Source organism: Mytilus galloprovincialis, chromosome 8, assembly GCF_965363235.1.
Source record: "Mytilus galloprovincialis chromosome 8, xbMytGall1.hap1.1, whole genome shotgun sequence".
In the NCBI taxonomy this organism is placed as follows: domain Eukaryota; kingdom Metazoa; phylum Mollusca; class Bivalvia; order Mytilida; family Mytilidae; genus Mytilus; species Mytilus galloprovincialis.
In genome coordinates, this window is record NC_134845.1 from 12,781,433 (window position 1) to 12,795,877 (window position 14,445).

General features: G+C 31.7%; 1 long non-coding RNA gene across 1 annotated transcript; it reads right to left on the minus strand.

The window, feature by feature from the left end:
- Window positions 1–9,542: 9,542 nt before the first annotated feature.
- On the minus strand, window positions 9,543–14,006 carry LOC143043125 (uncharacterized). Its single transcript, XR_012968206.1, has 3 exons — window positions 13,839–14,006; window positions 12,143–12,287; window positions 9,543–9,836 (listed from the first exon to the last, which is right to left on the minus strand). It is a non-coding gene; the product is annotated as an uncharacterized LOC143043125 (long non-coding RNA).
- Window positions 14,007–14,445: the final 439 nt, after the last annotated feature.

Sequence of the window (14,445 nt, forward strand, 5' to 3'; positions counted from 1 at the left end):
AAATGTAAGTGATCATTGAATCTATTATTATTAAGAGACAGTACATCATCAATATACCGAAAGGTGAAATTAAAAGACTGGGCTAATTTCTTTTTTTTCTCCTTTCTGTACAAGCCCTTGGCTAAATTCTGCTTCAAAGGAATACAAAAACAAATCTGCAAGTATAGGAGCGAAATTGGTACCCATTGGGATTCCTAAATCTGCTGGAAGACCAAACCTCAAAATTCAACAAATATGTTGTCAATTAAATAGTCCAGCATGGCAGTGATATCCTCTTCGGTGTATTTTTTCCTTGACTCTGTATGATTTCACATTTTCATTAAAGAATATTTCTCCAAAATTAGATATATCTACCGTTCCAAAATCATATAAATTAAAAATGGTAATTCAAAATATCAACACTTTTTTATAAATAAATAAATGGTTGGCATACGCTGTGGTACAACAGTTCAAACTTTAAAAGTAGCGTACACAAATTAAACAGAAACAACCCATGATCTGACATCAACATAAAATTCTACTAGAACCGATTAACATCGTATGTTTTGTAAATACTTGATAGATTCTTCCTCCTGTACCCAGGTCTATTTATGAATGTAAAAAGGAAAGTAATTCGTTAGTTTGACTTATCAAACACAATAATATTTTATATGAAATGACTCAAATGAAAGTAAAACAAAACCTTTCTTTTAAAAGTTCATGTTATTGATTATTTTGTATTATTTGTTATAGAGAAAACAGCAAAGGACTCAAATGATAATGGAGGTAAACTACTATAATATGATAATTAGAAAAAGATATTGTTTACCTTCACAAATTTGATTTTTAATAAAATAAGAAAACTGTTATGTACTAATAAGACAGCTATGACATTAATGGTACATATAAGACTACGTTAGAAACCCATTTCGATAGTTAATGTGTGTCCAGGGCTAATCAATTAAAAAATATTTGAAATCAAAATAATATAAGAACGTTTTTAAGAGATATAATTCTTAGTTTGGCATCGTAGTGTGTTATCATTTTTGGTTTATTTCAGTCTTATACAGCATTATTAGTATTATTAAATGATATCAGCAAATAAGCCCTAATACGGATAAATCAGCATGTACAATACTGAAAACGTTCCACTGTCGATATAAATCAAGATTTAACATTGCTCTTTTAACAGGGCCAATACAGAAAAAAGCTGGAAAAAAGCCGTACTGGCCCTAGGGCTAATACAGAACGTTCACTTCCGGTTTTCAATTTTCTTACGCCATTACTTAACTTTGGAAGTATCGTAATGCATAAAAAACATTTGTATAATATTTTTTACATTAAAATAATAAAATAAACAGGTTAAATGATGTGCAATGTTTTGTAACGTCTTAAAGTTTTGAAACGAAAAAAACCCAGCTAGGGCCAATACAGAAATAGGCGGGGGGAAAAGCCGTATTGGCCCTAGGGCTAATACGGGACGTTCACTTCCGGTTTTCAATTTTATTATAGTCATTTAATAAAAGTGTTATGAACTGGCTGTTTCTGTATTGGCACTGGTATAGATTCTCGGTCAGCTGTATTGGCCCTCGACCCTACGGGTCTCGAGGCCAATACAGCAAACCTTGAATATATACCAGTGCCAATGCAGAAACAGCCAGTTAATAACACTATAATATAAATGAAATACGGAGACCTTAGAGATATCAATTTATTAAAATATGTCAATAATCATAGCATTATTTACAGAGAAAACCTAACATTTTCAATTGTAATATTTCTTCACTGTATAGTTTTGGAAAAATTTTGGAAATCAACTATAAAAAATTATCATTTTTAGGTTTTCTGAACAAGGAGAGTGGTGTATATATTGGTAGTTTCGGATTACTGGCATTCGTTATATGTATTTTAATGGCTTATATCTGTTATAAAAAGGGTAAAAGAAAAGCAAGTTCAAATTTGCCTAAACAAAATCCAAACGAATTGGAAATGGAGACAAAATGTCTGGTTCATGGAACCAAAGGTGAAATGATCACAAATGAAAATGATTATGACGAAATTGACGAGCGGTACTTGTCCGATATTAAATTAGCAGTAAATCAAGAAAAAGATAACAAGAAAAAAGAAAAAAATCAGGAAGGTGGAAGCAAGCATTCGAAGAAAGAAAAAATCAACAGTTCTATCAATCCTTGCCAACTAGTTGTTTCTTCTGCAGTAGATGTTTATGATTACTCATTAACAGAGAAGGGAGACAACTCGGAAGATAATTACCGAGATTCTGGGTACCTTCATCCATATCAACCACTGTCACTGGATACTAAAAATCTAAACCACGACTATACGGAATGCAAAGATTTAGATATTGTCGAATCTAAAGCCACAATAGACAAGAAACATCTTAAACACGACTATACTGAATGTGAAAATTTCCATAGTATTGAAGCTCCAGCCAGTAACACTAAAGAAGACGATGTAGACAAATAATTCAATGCAGAAAAAGTAGAAGACACGCTATCACTTTCGCTTCAAACATGAAAATGAAACCGTCTTGTTTTATGAGGAAAAATTTAAACTAGAAAAAAGATATTTTCGCAGAATCAGTGTATCTGAAACAACGTTTACATATATTGAGAGATTTTTTTAAATAAAAAAAGAGACAAATTACTTTGCAATCGCTTTTAATTCGGAACTGTGATACTTATATCACAAAATCTAGGAATAGATTATTGCAAAAAATCAAATGAATCCAATGCATGGGGGATAAATTAATTCACTAAATGTGTTACATATAGGAGAGTAAAGAGAAACAAGAATGCAACTTTTCATAACATGTGTACCAGTGCCATTTTATAAAAGACTTTCTATCTTCATTAAACAATAAAGTTTGGTTTGTTTACCGTGTTGACAAGGGTATAAACATACAGATTATGAATTTGTAATAATAGCTCAAACTGAGAATTTCATAGCTTTGAGGATTTATTTAGTGTTCAATGTTTAAAGTAATTGTAGAAATATTGCTTTTCGGGTTCTATATTTCGGCCAAGGACGTCATAAGATGAAACTTAACGAAACCATGCAACGTAAATTCAATACCATTTATTATATAAAGCTACTTTGTAGTACTTTTTTATGCTGTTTTTATTATCTTTTGATGAAATAAAGTAAAACATGTCTGCGTTTATGCTATATAGAATAAGGACGATTTGGTCTGAGTGCCAATGAGACAATTTTCCATACAAGTCACAATGTGTAAAAAGTAAACAGTTTTAGATCAAAGTGCGGCCTTCAACACGGAGCATTCAAATTTAGAACACATCAAACCACCAGCTACAAAGGGTCCGAAAATAACAAGTGTAAAACAATTTAAACAGGAAAACCAGAGATCTAATCTATATAAAAAAAAGAGAAAAAAAAAGAGAGAATATCAAACCTTCAAACAAGTTGAAGTCTTTTTTGTCGATTTGTGGTCTAGATAGGCACAGATCTATTGTGACTTGTGTGCACATACAACTAGTTTAACCCTGACCACATGTACCTGTATCCAGTCTAGCGATATTTCAACCATATGTTTTTGCTGGTGTTTTTTTTAAGGAGAAGGGGATAAAAGTAGAGACCATCATTACTTTAAATACGGATCTCCAAGGTAAATTAAAAAAGGGTGAAGTTCTTAAACCTTGAAATACATTCACTCGTTTGTATTAATACTCAGTCTCATTTCAAAACATTTACAACGAATTTGAAAACATATGTCATCCCAGTAGCAAAATCTATGACAAAAAAGACGATAATAATTTTGAAACCATGAATATATCTCACCTCAGTAGTAATATAGCAACTTCTCTCGCGTATGACGTATACATTTCTAAGTCATACGATATTCAAGTGCTTGACTTATTCAGAAAACGTCTCGTTCTTTTTCATAAAATGTTCATCGGGAAGTACAAATAGCTTATTGATAAATATATCTGTGTCTTCTTCAAACTTGATAAAAGATTGCCCTGAAATATAGATTCCAGTTACTGAAGTTGTGTATATTTTCATTTTCTTTACAGGTCTCCTTTTGTCTCCGAGCTAGTATATTTCGTTTGGTCGTATGACTTTTGACGTGACTCAGTATTAATTTTAATGTATTCCGCTATCGTTTTTTCCCTGAGGTGTGATTTGGCTCTAAGAGGGTTTTACAGTCAGAAATATGACAGTTTATGTCCATTCGTTTGACGTGTTTTATGATTTGATTTTGCCATTTGATAAGTGACTTTCCGTTTTGAATTTTTCTCTGAGTCAGTATTTTTGTGCTTTTACTTTTTACAGTGGTGTTTTAATATATTTATATTTTACCTAATTTGTATTTAATCGAGCAAGTGTATACTATAAACTTTAAACTATATCCTACAAAACACATTTTCGACGGTGTCCTTTTCAATAAACTATAAATATTTTTTGATGGCGTCTTTGTTAGATTTAGTTGTATGTTTGTTTTAATTTTTGAGTCAGTCGTGTTGTATGTCTGAGATTTTGTGTACACAGTTTTGTCGGCTAAACAGAGCTATAAACAACTATTATAAAAGTAGGATGATTAGCTAGATATAAAATCAGAATTAGCCCACCATTTATCGTATACATATTGATTTCGTTGTTAATTAACTATAACCCCAGCTAAATAGTATTGCTATACATTTATGATCATCATCCGTCCTACAAACTTATTTAGGCATTGCCTGGAACCTGGAATCCATTGGTTGTCATATGTTTCTGTATATTTTTGTTTTTCGTTCATAGTATTTTACATAAATAATGCCGTTAGGTTAGATTGTATTGTTTTACGTTATTTATTTTTTGGGACCTTTTATAATTTGCTATGTGGTATGGGTTTTGTTTTATGTTAGAGTTTGTGTGGTGACCTATATGTGTTACATTCTACGTCATTTGGTATCTTGTGGAGCGTTGTATCACTGCCAATCATAGCACATCTTTTTTTTGTAATAATTCGTTAACGTGACAATCCTTACTGTCCTGTTGACAGGTATCCTTCTGATTTTCTATTGTTTCATATTATCCCCAACTAGATTATGGTCTTTGTCATGTTTGGAATAATCGTATTTTACTTTCCACACATCTTCTTTCATTATATGATAGCCAATGGAAAAATGGTTTTTATGTCTGCCGCTAGTAAGAAAGAGTGTACTAGTTGGATTATGGTTTCTGTTGACTAATCACTGAATACATAATTCGGACGGACTATATTTGAAACTAAAGATATGACTATGATCAAACATTAAAAAAAACACCACGTACTATAATTAAGAAAAAAAGTATAGTTATTGAATGTTTTATTTTTATTATTGATATGATATGGTATGAGTTGAAAATAACAAAAACTATAACGACAAGGACGCGTATACTGAGGTGGTAGAAAATGACATTGATCCACTTTTATGTTTCTACTCTATCGACACAAATTATGTTATGAAACACACATAGATTTGTTTTTTTAACGTGTTTGTTTTAGCATTTCAATCATTGAATGTTTCCGATTCATTTATTTCCTTTTAGAATCATGAAGGCTGGGCGTTTTTCGCTGAGTTTATTTGTGTCGTTGGGATTATTTCATGTTGATTATGCAGATGTTTGTAGAAGACAAATAAGGAACTTCTTATGATATTTTTATAGTAAATCCATAACGCAAAAATACTAGCATAACTATCATGTATTAAAATGTCCCTTCTCTTAAATAACTTCGAAAAACAATTTCAATTTATCATGCAGATAGTGATTATTGTATGCATTTCACTAATGTCATTTCAATGGTCGAGCGGTCTTTTCTGATAAGGTTAAAAATCCCATGTGTTCAAGAAGCAGCACCAAGTCAGGAATCTGGTAAACATTTAAATTAAATCACATCTCGTTATATTGCGTCTATGAGGGAATGACAATGGGTAATGTTGGCATATCTAAGATACTTTTTGATAAATATATTCACACGTTTTCTAGACTAAAAAGGTCTTTGACATATTTACAAAAAACACTTGTTTAGTTTTAAACACGTATTTTAAAAATAAGATATTTACTGATTTTGTTGATTGATTTTTTTTATATTGATGAATATCTTACATATTTATGACCAAGTACTACTACACTAAAGGTCCACTTTGAAGAATGCAAAATACGAAGTTATTGCAGTTTTCTCAATTGGGTTGTCGAGATGCAATACAGTTGGATAGTATTTTGTACAGTAATTTAAAAATAAAAATAAAAAGTTTTCAAATGAAATGCAGTGGTATGTATACCAGATATATATTGAATTATGACATTTTTTATTTTGATACTGACTGTTTTTTACAAGAATACCAAGCGAGCTGATTTTCGAGCTGATGAGACCAGTATGAAACACAAACGCTCTTATTTGTTAATCGACAGTTTGTTTTTTCTGTCTGTTTCTTGGTTGAGAATATAAAATGAAATAAAATGAAATAGTAAATCTACTTTTACGCATACAAAAAGCTAGGGTTGTTGTTCGTTTGTATAAATGAAGTCGCGTGCATTTCGTTGATACATTGACGCGGATTGACTTGCGCACGTGACGTTGCTGCACTGATACATGCCGTAATTACCTAATATTTTCGAATATAAAGGCCTGTCCATGTCGTAAAACATTAGGCAGTAACATCAAAGGAAAAAAGTTCAAATTGTGGATAAATTTCGGTAGTTGTCTGCACCTGATTTACATTAGTCCAATATCCCCTCAATTCCTTCGTGCATATTCTATCATTGCAAAAAGATATAATTATCTGACTTCTAATGACGTCTTTACACAAAATCTGTTTGATGAGAACAAATGGATAGTTTCCTTTGTAAACTCTGGTATATATATTTATTCAAAATCGGTCCGGCTGATTAGATTTTTATAACTGCGAGTGCTCTTTGTTCAATGCTTGTGCTGATTTATAATGTATATATAGTTAATGGTGAGATGACATCTTAGAAATATGTTCAACTCACAAAATGTTGTTTGTGTCTGTTTCTTACGAGGAGCATGCATTCAAGTGGTTGTCTCTCATTGATGTTTGTAACAATATGTTAGTTTCAAATATGATCACAAAGCAGACCACCAGTTATTTCTGTTCAATTGGTTAAGGTTTATCTATATCGGGTAGGGTACCTTTCATACACATATAGCTTGCGATACGAAATGGGTTTTGATCTCAATGTTGGAAGTCGTTCTGGAACCTATTGTTGGTAACATCCTTGCAATTTGGTCCTTTTTTTTTATATTTGTACTATTTCCATTTATGGTTCATTAACTAAAACTTATACCATAGAGTCAACGGATGCACGTGTACGTATTTATGTAATGAACAACCGGAATAAATCCATGAAATCAATCACTTCCTTTTATAATACTAATTGAAGGACATTTACAAAACACACATCAACTAATCAGTTCTGTAATATTTCCAGCAGATCTATGTACTTTTACTTTCATGGTTGAAATTGGTTTATTTTCTTGTGAATATATAGTGTTTCATATAGAAGGACCTTGTATAGATATACATGGAGAACGAAATATGAATTCTTATACTTAATGAATATCTATGTTTGAAATACTTATTGAATTTACTTTTAAAAATCCTCATAAGGTTTTGTTACTGTCAATCGGAGTTTGAAGAGTCAAACATTTAAGGTCCGTCAAAGATTTACTGAAGCAAACCGTTCATTTTCTATTTTGAGGAAGTATTATAGATTTTCATATGTTCCTCTATTTGAGTTCAAACATATTTTATTTGCAATACTAGTCAAGGGATTTGACAAAAGATAATAGAGTTTTAACTAAACCAGGTTTAAACCGTAAATTTTTTTTTTTGTAAAATAAATCTACTTAGGAGAATGAAATTCGCTATCCATTCTTTCCAGTAGTTGATAAGTTCATTTAGGTACTAGTATCTAACTTGAAGTTCGGTATTTTTACTGTGTACCCGTGATATTATTATCATTCTACTGATTTTCTCACATTGTATCACATTCATGAATAACATTGTCATATGCTATACAATAAGATATTACCTTTTTCAGGAAATGTGCCGTCTTGGAGATCAAATATTACTGCTGCGCAAACTACGTCTTTAAGGAAGGAACATGCGAAGGTATGTGCCTCTTTGTAGATGTTTTGTTTTGGTTTTGTAAGATGTTTACAAAAAAATCTTTCTTTTGATGAGGTTTAAAGACAAGTATGTATTTTGTGAAGGGCAAATGTTGTCTAAATATTTACATTTGTGTTTTTTTCGAATACATATCTAGTTATTGGTCTATAGTCTGGTAGAAATTAAGCAATAAACAGCAATAAGAAACTAGAGGCTCTAAAGAGCCTGTGTCGCTCACCTTGGTCTATGTGAATATTAAACAAAGGACGCAGATGGATTCATGACAAAATTGTGTTTTGGTGATGGTGATGTGTTTGTACATCTTACTTTACTGAACAGTCTTGCTGCTTACAATTATCTCTATCTATAATGAACTTGGCCCAGCAGTTTCAGTGGAAAATGTTAGTAACAATTTACAAATTTTATGAAAATTGTTATAAATTGACTATAAAGGACAATAACTCCTTAGGGGGTCAATTGACCATTTTGGTCATAATGACTTATTTTTAGGTCTTACTTTGCTGTAAATTATTGCTGTTTACAGTTTATATCTCTATCTATAATAATATTCAAGATAATAACGAAAAACGGCAAAATTTCCTTAAAATTACCAATTCAGGGGCAGCAACCTAACAACGGGTTGTCCGATCCATCTGAAAATTTCAGGGCAAATAGATGTTGACCTGATAAATAATTTAACCTCATGTCAGATTTGCTATAAATGCTTTGGTTTTTGAGTTATGAGTCAAAAACTGTATTTTACCCCTATGTTCTATATTAGCTGTGGCGGCCATCTTGTTTGGATGGCCTGGTCACTGGACATATTTTTTAAACTAGAAACCCCAAAGATGATTGTGGACAAGTTTGGATTCATTTGGCAAAGTAGTTTCAGAGAAGATTTTTGTAAAAGATTACTAAGATTTACGAAAAATGATTAAAAATTGACTATAAAGGGCAATAACTCTTGAAGGGGTCAACTGACCATTCGGTCCTGTTGACTTATTTGTAAATCTGACTTTGCTGAACATTATTGCTGTTTACAGTTTATCTCTATCTATAATAATATTCAAGATAATAACCAAAAACAGCAAAATTCCTAAAAATTACCAATTCAGGGGCAGCAACCCAACAACGGGTTGTCCGATTCATCTGAAAATTTCAGGGCAGATTGGTCAACATTTTCAATTAATTCTCCATAGGCGGTAATGGTAACATTTTCATCCGTTGCTCAGTCCATATCGTTTACTTGAACATGTATGATGGCTCATATCGAAGCTGATACATTTATACATGTCTGGTTAAATTTTCGGGGTGGCAAATGAGATTACTTTTTTCGCAAACTGCTGGACCCCGGAAAATGGTGAAAAATGTCACTCTCCTCATGAAATAATCCCAAAATTCTAATCATAAAATTCAATAAAAAAATTGTCCTTTCTAATAATTTATTTCAGGTCAAATCTACATATTTCTTTTCTCATCACATCAGCTCTATAAAACAGTTCTTATTGTTCATTTATGTCCATTTTTAAAATCACAGCATCCACAATTGTATGGCGGACTAATATTGATTTTTAATTACGTCATCTGAGTTCCTCATCTCAAGGTCCATTAGGGATCCTGACCAATATTAGATCAGCAAATGTCATATTCCACTTGTATTGCAATATAAATTCCTTCGGTACACCTTTTCGCACAATTCTGTGAAGTTTTTTTCCGCATCTGAAATAAAATAAGTTATTTTTTAGTATTTTTAAGTAAGCATGCTTATTACTGTTCCTTATATCTTTTAGTAGAAAAAAAGCACAAAATCCATATGTTATCAATTCACAATTTAGACATTGATTAAGACTTTTCATAGCTTAAAGTGCCTTTCAACAAACCTTCATTACCTTACTGTATTTATAAAAATCATCATGTTTAGATGATAAATCATGAAAATATTGTGTTTTTTTACTGTAAATAAGGTATATTTAAAGATTTTTTCACTCAGAAAATAATGTTTTTGATATTTGTTTCTTTCATAGAAGGAATAGAACATTTTTATTTTTATATAAATGTTAAGATCATTCACAGACCATTCTAAAACAGGTTTTAGTTTTAAAATCCATCAAGTAATAACCATTTTAGAGTTCTTTTTGTGTGAGTGTTCAAATAGGGAAAAATGGTGCTTTTCTTTGGTGAAGATAACATTGTGACGTCATCGCTTTTGTGACGTCATGACTTTATGATGTCATAATTTAGAATTGTACAAACATAACAGAGTGTATATTTATTCAATAATGAAAGGGAAAAGGAAAAGAAACCAATATAAGGTTGGTAACCAAGCCCAGCTATTGCGTTTTGTATCCCTAACAACAGATCAAGGTTGTGGTGTTGTTAATGGTGTTGCTCCATCTACAGCTCCATCTACACAGGTTTTAAAAAATTTATCTATGCAAATTTCACCTGCACCACCTAAACTTAAATTTTCTAAGTCCACTACAGATTTGACACCTAAAAACACCACAGAATCTGTCTGGTTACCCCGCCTTACAGAAAAGGAATTCAAGCTGTACTCAAAAGAGAGTTACGATAAAAAATCTTATGTAGCCCCACAAACTGAAAAATGTGCGACTACAGTCAAACTACTAAGACCCCATAAATTGTCAGATGATTATTTAGATGAATATCTAGAGGAGAAAAGTACTGAAAGTAGAACAGTAGATAGAGATCTTAATATTTTAATGATCAATAGTCTTATAATTTGTCATTAAAATAAAAGTCTAAAGTGTGTTGTTCCACATTTTGAACTGGTACAAGAGACTCAATGGGGTCTTGGTTGGATTTGGGAAATGAAGTGTACCAAGTGTCAATTTATTTCAGAAAAATATAAACTATTTTGAGAAATTAACACAGGACGTCCTGGTCGCAAGAGTGCTACAATTAACTATGGGTTTCAGACTGGCGTGATCAACTTTAATATTGGTAATGATAGCGCGCGACTACTTTTAACTAGTTCATGTATTCCTCCTATGTCAAAAGGAACAATGCAGAGAATAACAAATAATGTTTGTGACAAGGTTGTAAAACTTGCGGAAAATGAAACCGAACAAGTGGTTGAGAGTTTCAAAAAGAGAAATCAAACCTTAGAGTTAAATAAAAATAGTCTTGTAAAATTACAAATGGATGGTACCTATCAGAGTGTGCATATAAAAAGTAGGCATAAAATGGGACAAAATGCATCACAAGTTATTGGTATTGCCTGTGAAAATGAAACTGACAATCATGATATCATTGGTTTTCACCTTGTAAACAAACTTTGCTGGGTTGGTGCATGGTTACGCGGTAAAGGTAATGACATTGAATATCCTAATCAAGAGTACTGCACATCAAATACAAATAGGTATGATCCTTTGAGTGAGAAGGATCTTGGGTATGAAATAGGTAAAAAAAATTGCTACTACTGATGGGGATGCAAAAAAGTGTACAAGGTTTACAAGAAGCAATGCAAGAAATATTTGACCCTTTATGGTCAGTAAATAGACTGCCAGATACTATACACCGGAGTCAAAGTCAGTTCCGTGAGGTATTGCGAGCAAAATTTAGTGTCGGTATGTTCCCTGGAGCTACAAAGGCCCAAAGGAATGATATTAAAATAGCTTTTGCCAATGATTTAAAATTACGTTCACATGGTATAATGAAATGTGTATTTGCAAAATATAATGGTGACCGACAACAAATTTCAAAATGTTTGCCCCGCATTGTTAAGTCTGTCGTGAACTGTTATAGTGGTAATTGTACCGATACATGCAGATGGAGCATAACACTATGTAATGGTGGTATAAAAACTAGTTGGTGGTACAAATCTATTAACCTTAGCAGTCATGGTTTACAAAATGGGTCTTTGAAACCAAACAAGACTGACAAATTATTAATAGAATCATTGTTAGAAATGAAACTTTCGCATACCGCATTAAATCAGATGCAATTTTTCAGCAATACTAATAAGTGCGAGTCCGTCAATAGGTCAATTTCTACATACCTACCTAAGAATAAGAATTTTTCACGCAGTGCCTTAGGCCGTGCATCTGCAGCAAACTTAAAGTCAATAATATAAGGGATGTTGCATTGGCTAAGACCCTAAAAGCTGTAGGTTGTGGTCTAGGTAGAAAGTCTCGTGCTGTAGTGGCTCTGAAAAAAATACGTAAACGTGAAATATATGATTGTGTAGATCAAAAAAGTTTACGTGTCAAATTAAACAGGTTAAAAGCTCGCAAAAAACAGGCTATCGATTTCTTGTTAAACAAGAAAGTGCGAAAAAGGTTGATTAGTGGATATAAAAAACATCAGTTAGAACCAAAGCTATGTCAGAATTCAAGTCCGAAAGAATTCGTTCCACAGCCAGGTTTTAGTTCTTGGCCAGATTAACATTTGTATTAAAAGGTTACACAATGGTTTTTTTTTTAGCCTTTCAGGAAGCTACTGCATATTTAGTTATTCATTCATTTATTTATTTACAGAGAATACTAAATATCTTATCATATATTAAAACAAAAACTTTTTCAGGAATGTATGAGCATGGTTTGAGTTAGTTGTGTTTTTTGTTAAATTAAAAAGTATGTTTCATTTTAAGTTTGTTATGAAAATGGGATAATGGTCCAACACACTGAAATAAACTTTGTATCAGACAAAAAGACCACTTCATATCTCCCAATGCATGCATGCATGCATCCAGCCACAGTACATGCATTTATTGGAAAAGACATACAATGACATGAAATAAAATTATAAACAAAATAAAACCATGTAAAATGAATATTACAACATTGAGTCATTCACAGTTTGCCTTTGTAACTCGATGTCATATTTGGTTATTTTTTTCATTCTGTTATTCTTTATTTTGTTTTTTGTTGTCTTATTTAAATAATGACTGTCATACTTTGTTCTTTTATTTGTCTCTATGTTTCACTTTCATTTAGTTCTTTACGCATGTTTACTTCCTTTGATTGTATGACCCAGTTTTCTGACACAGTCAATGAAACCATCAAGAGTTACTCCCCTTGCACTGTAAAAATTAGTAAATACTGGTGAAAAAAACACATAAATGTTTGACTTCGAGCTAACAATCTTGCATAAACATGTTTGCCATGTTTGTTTCAGTGTCTTGGGGGTATGAGGTTGGGCTTTTTATCCCATTTTCGTTTTTTACTTGTGTTAAAAACTCGTATTTTCAGAAATGATTAATGTGGAGGTAAAATGTGCAAGGCATGTATACTACAAAACCATAACAAACCACAATTTCAGATTCAGCATGCAGTTAGTATAGTTTGTGCCATGCACAATATGTGTGGTGCATTGGTGTGAAGCTACACATATTTTTCTTTGATTGTTAATCTCCCGAGGTTCTAAAACAATATGGTCTGTATTCACACACAATGCATTATGACAAAGGTGTGAAGCATCTAAATTTTGGTCTAAATCAGTAGATTTCAATTGCAAAATTTTTGCTAAACGTGCAACATTCATTTTAGTACGTTTGGCATTTGGGTTTGTAACATTGATCATCCCTAGAATATAATTATTCCTCCTCTGAGTGGCCCCAGTCCAAATAATGCATGTCCGATTTTCTGCCTCTTCACTGTTTATAAGTATAAAATTGATATATTTTTGATAAAAATCAAAATTATTGGAAGCCATTTTGTATTGTTTTTAATTAAATAGAACTAAAAGAGTGTAACTGACCTCGATTTCAGCAGTTCCCATCCGAAATTGTGATCATTGAACCATGAAACACTCCAACACCTTTGAAATAATAGTTCACATATTAGATCAGCAAATGTCAGATTCCACTTGTATTGCAGTATGAATTCCTTCGGTACACCTTTTCGAACAATTCTGTGAAGTTTTTTCCGCATCTGAAATAAAATAAGTTAATTTTTAGTATTTTTAAGTAAGCATGCTTATTACTGTTCCTTATATCTTTTAGTAGAAAAAAAGCACAAAATCCATATGTTATCAATTCACAATTTAGACATTGATTAAGACTTTTCATAGCTTAAAGTGCCTTTCAATAAACCTTCATTACCTTTACTGTATTTATAAAAATCATCATGTTTAGATGATAAATCATGAAAATATTGTGTTTTTTTACTGTAAATAAGGTATATTTAAAGATTTTTTCACTCAGAAAATAATGTTTTTGATATTTGTTTCTTTCATAGAAGGAATAGAACATTTTTATTTTTATATAAATGTTAAGATCATTCACAGACCATTCTAAAACAGGTTTTAGTTTTAAAATCCATCAAGTTATAACCATTTTATAGTTCTTTTTGTGTGAGTGTTCAAA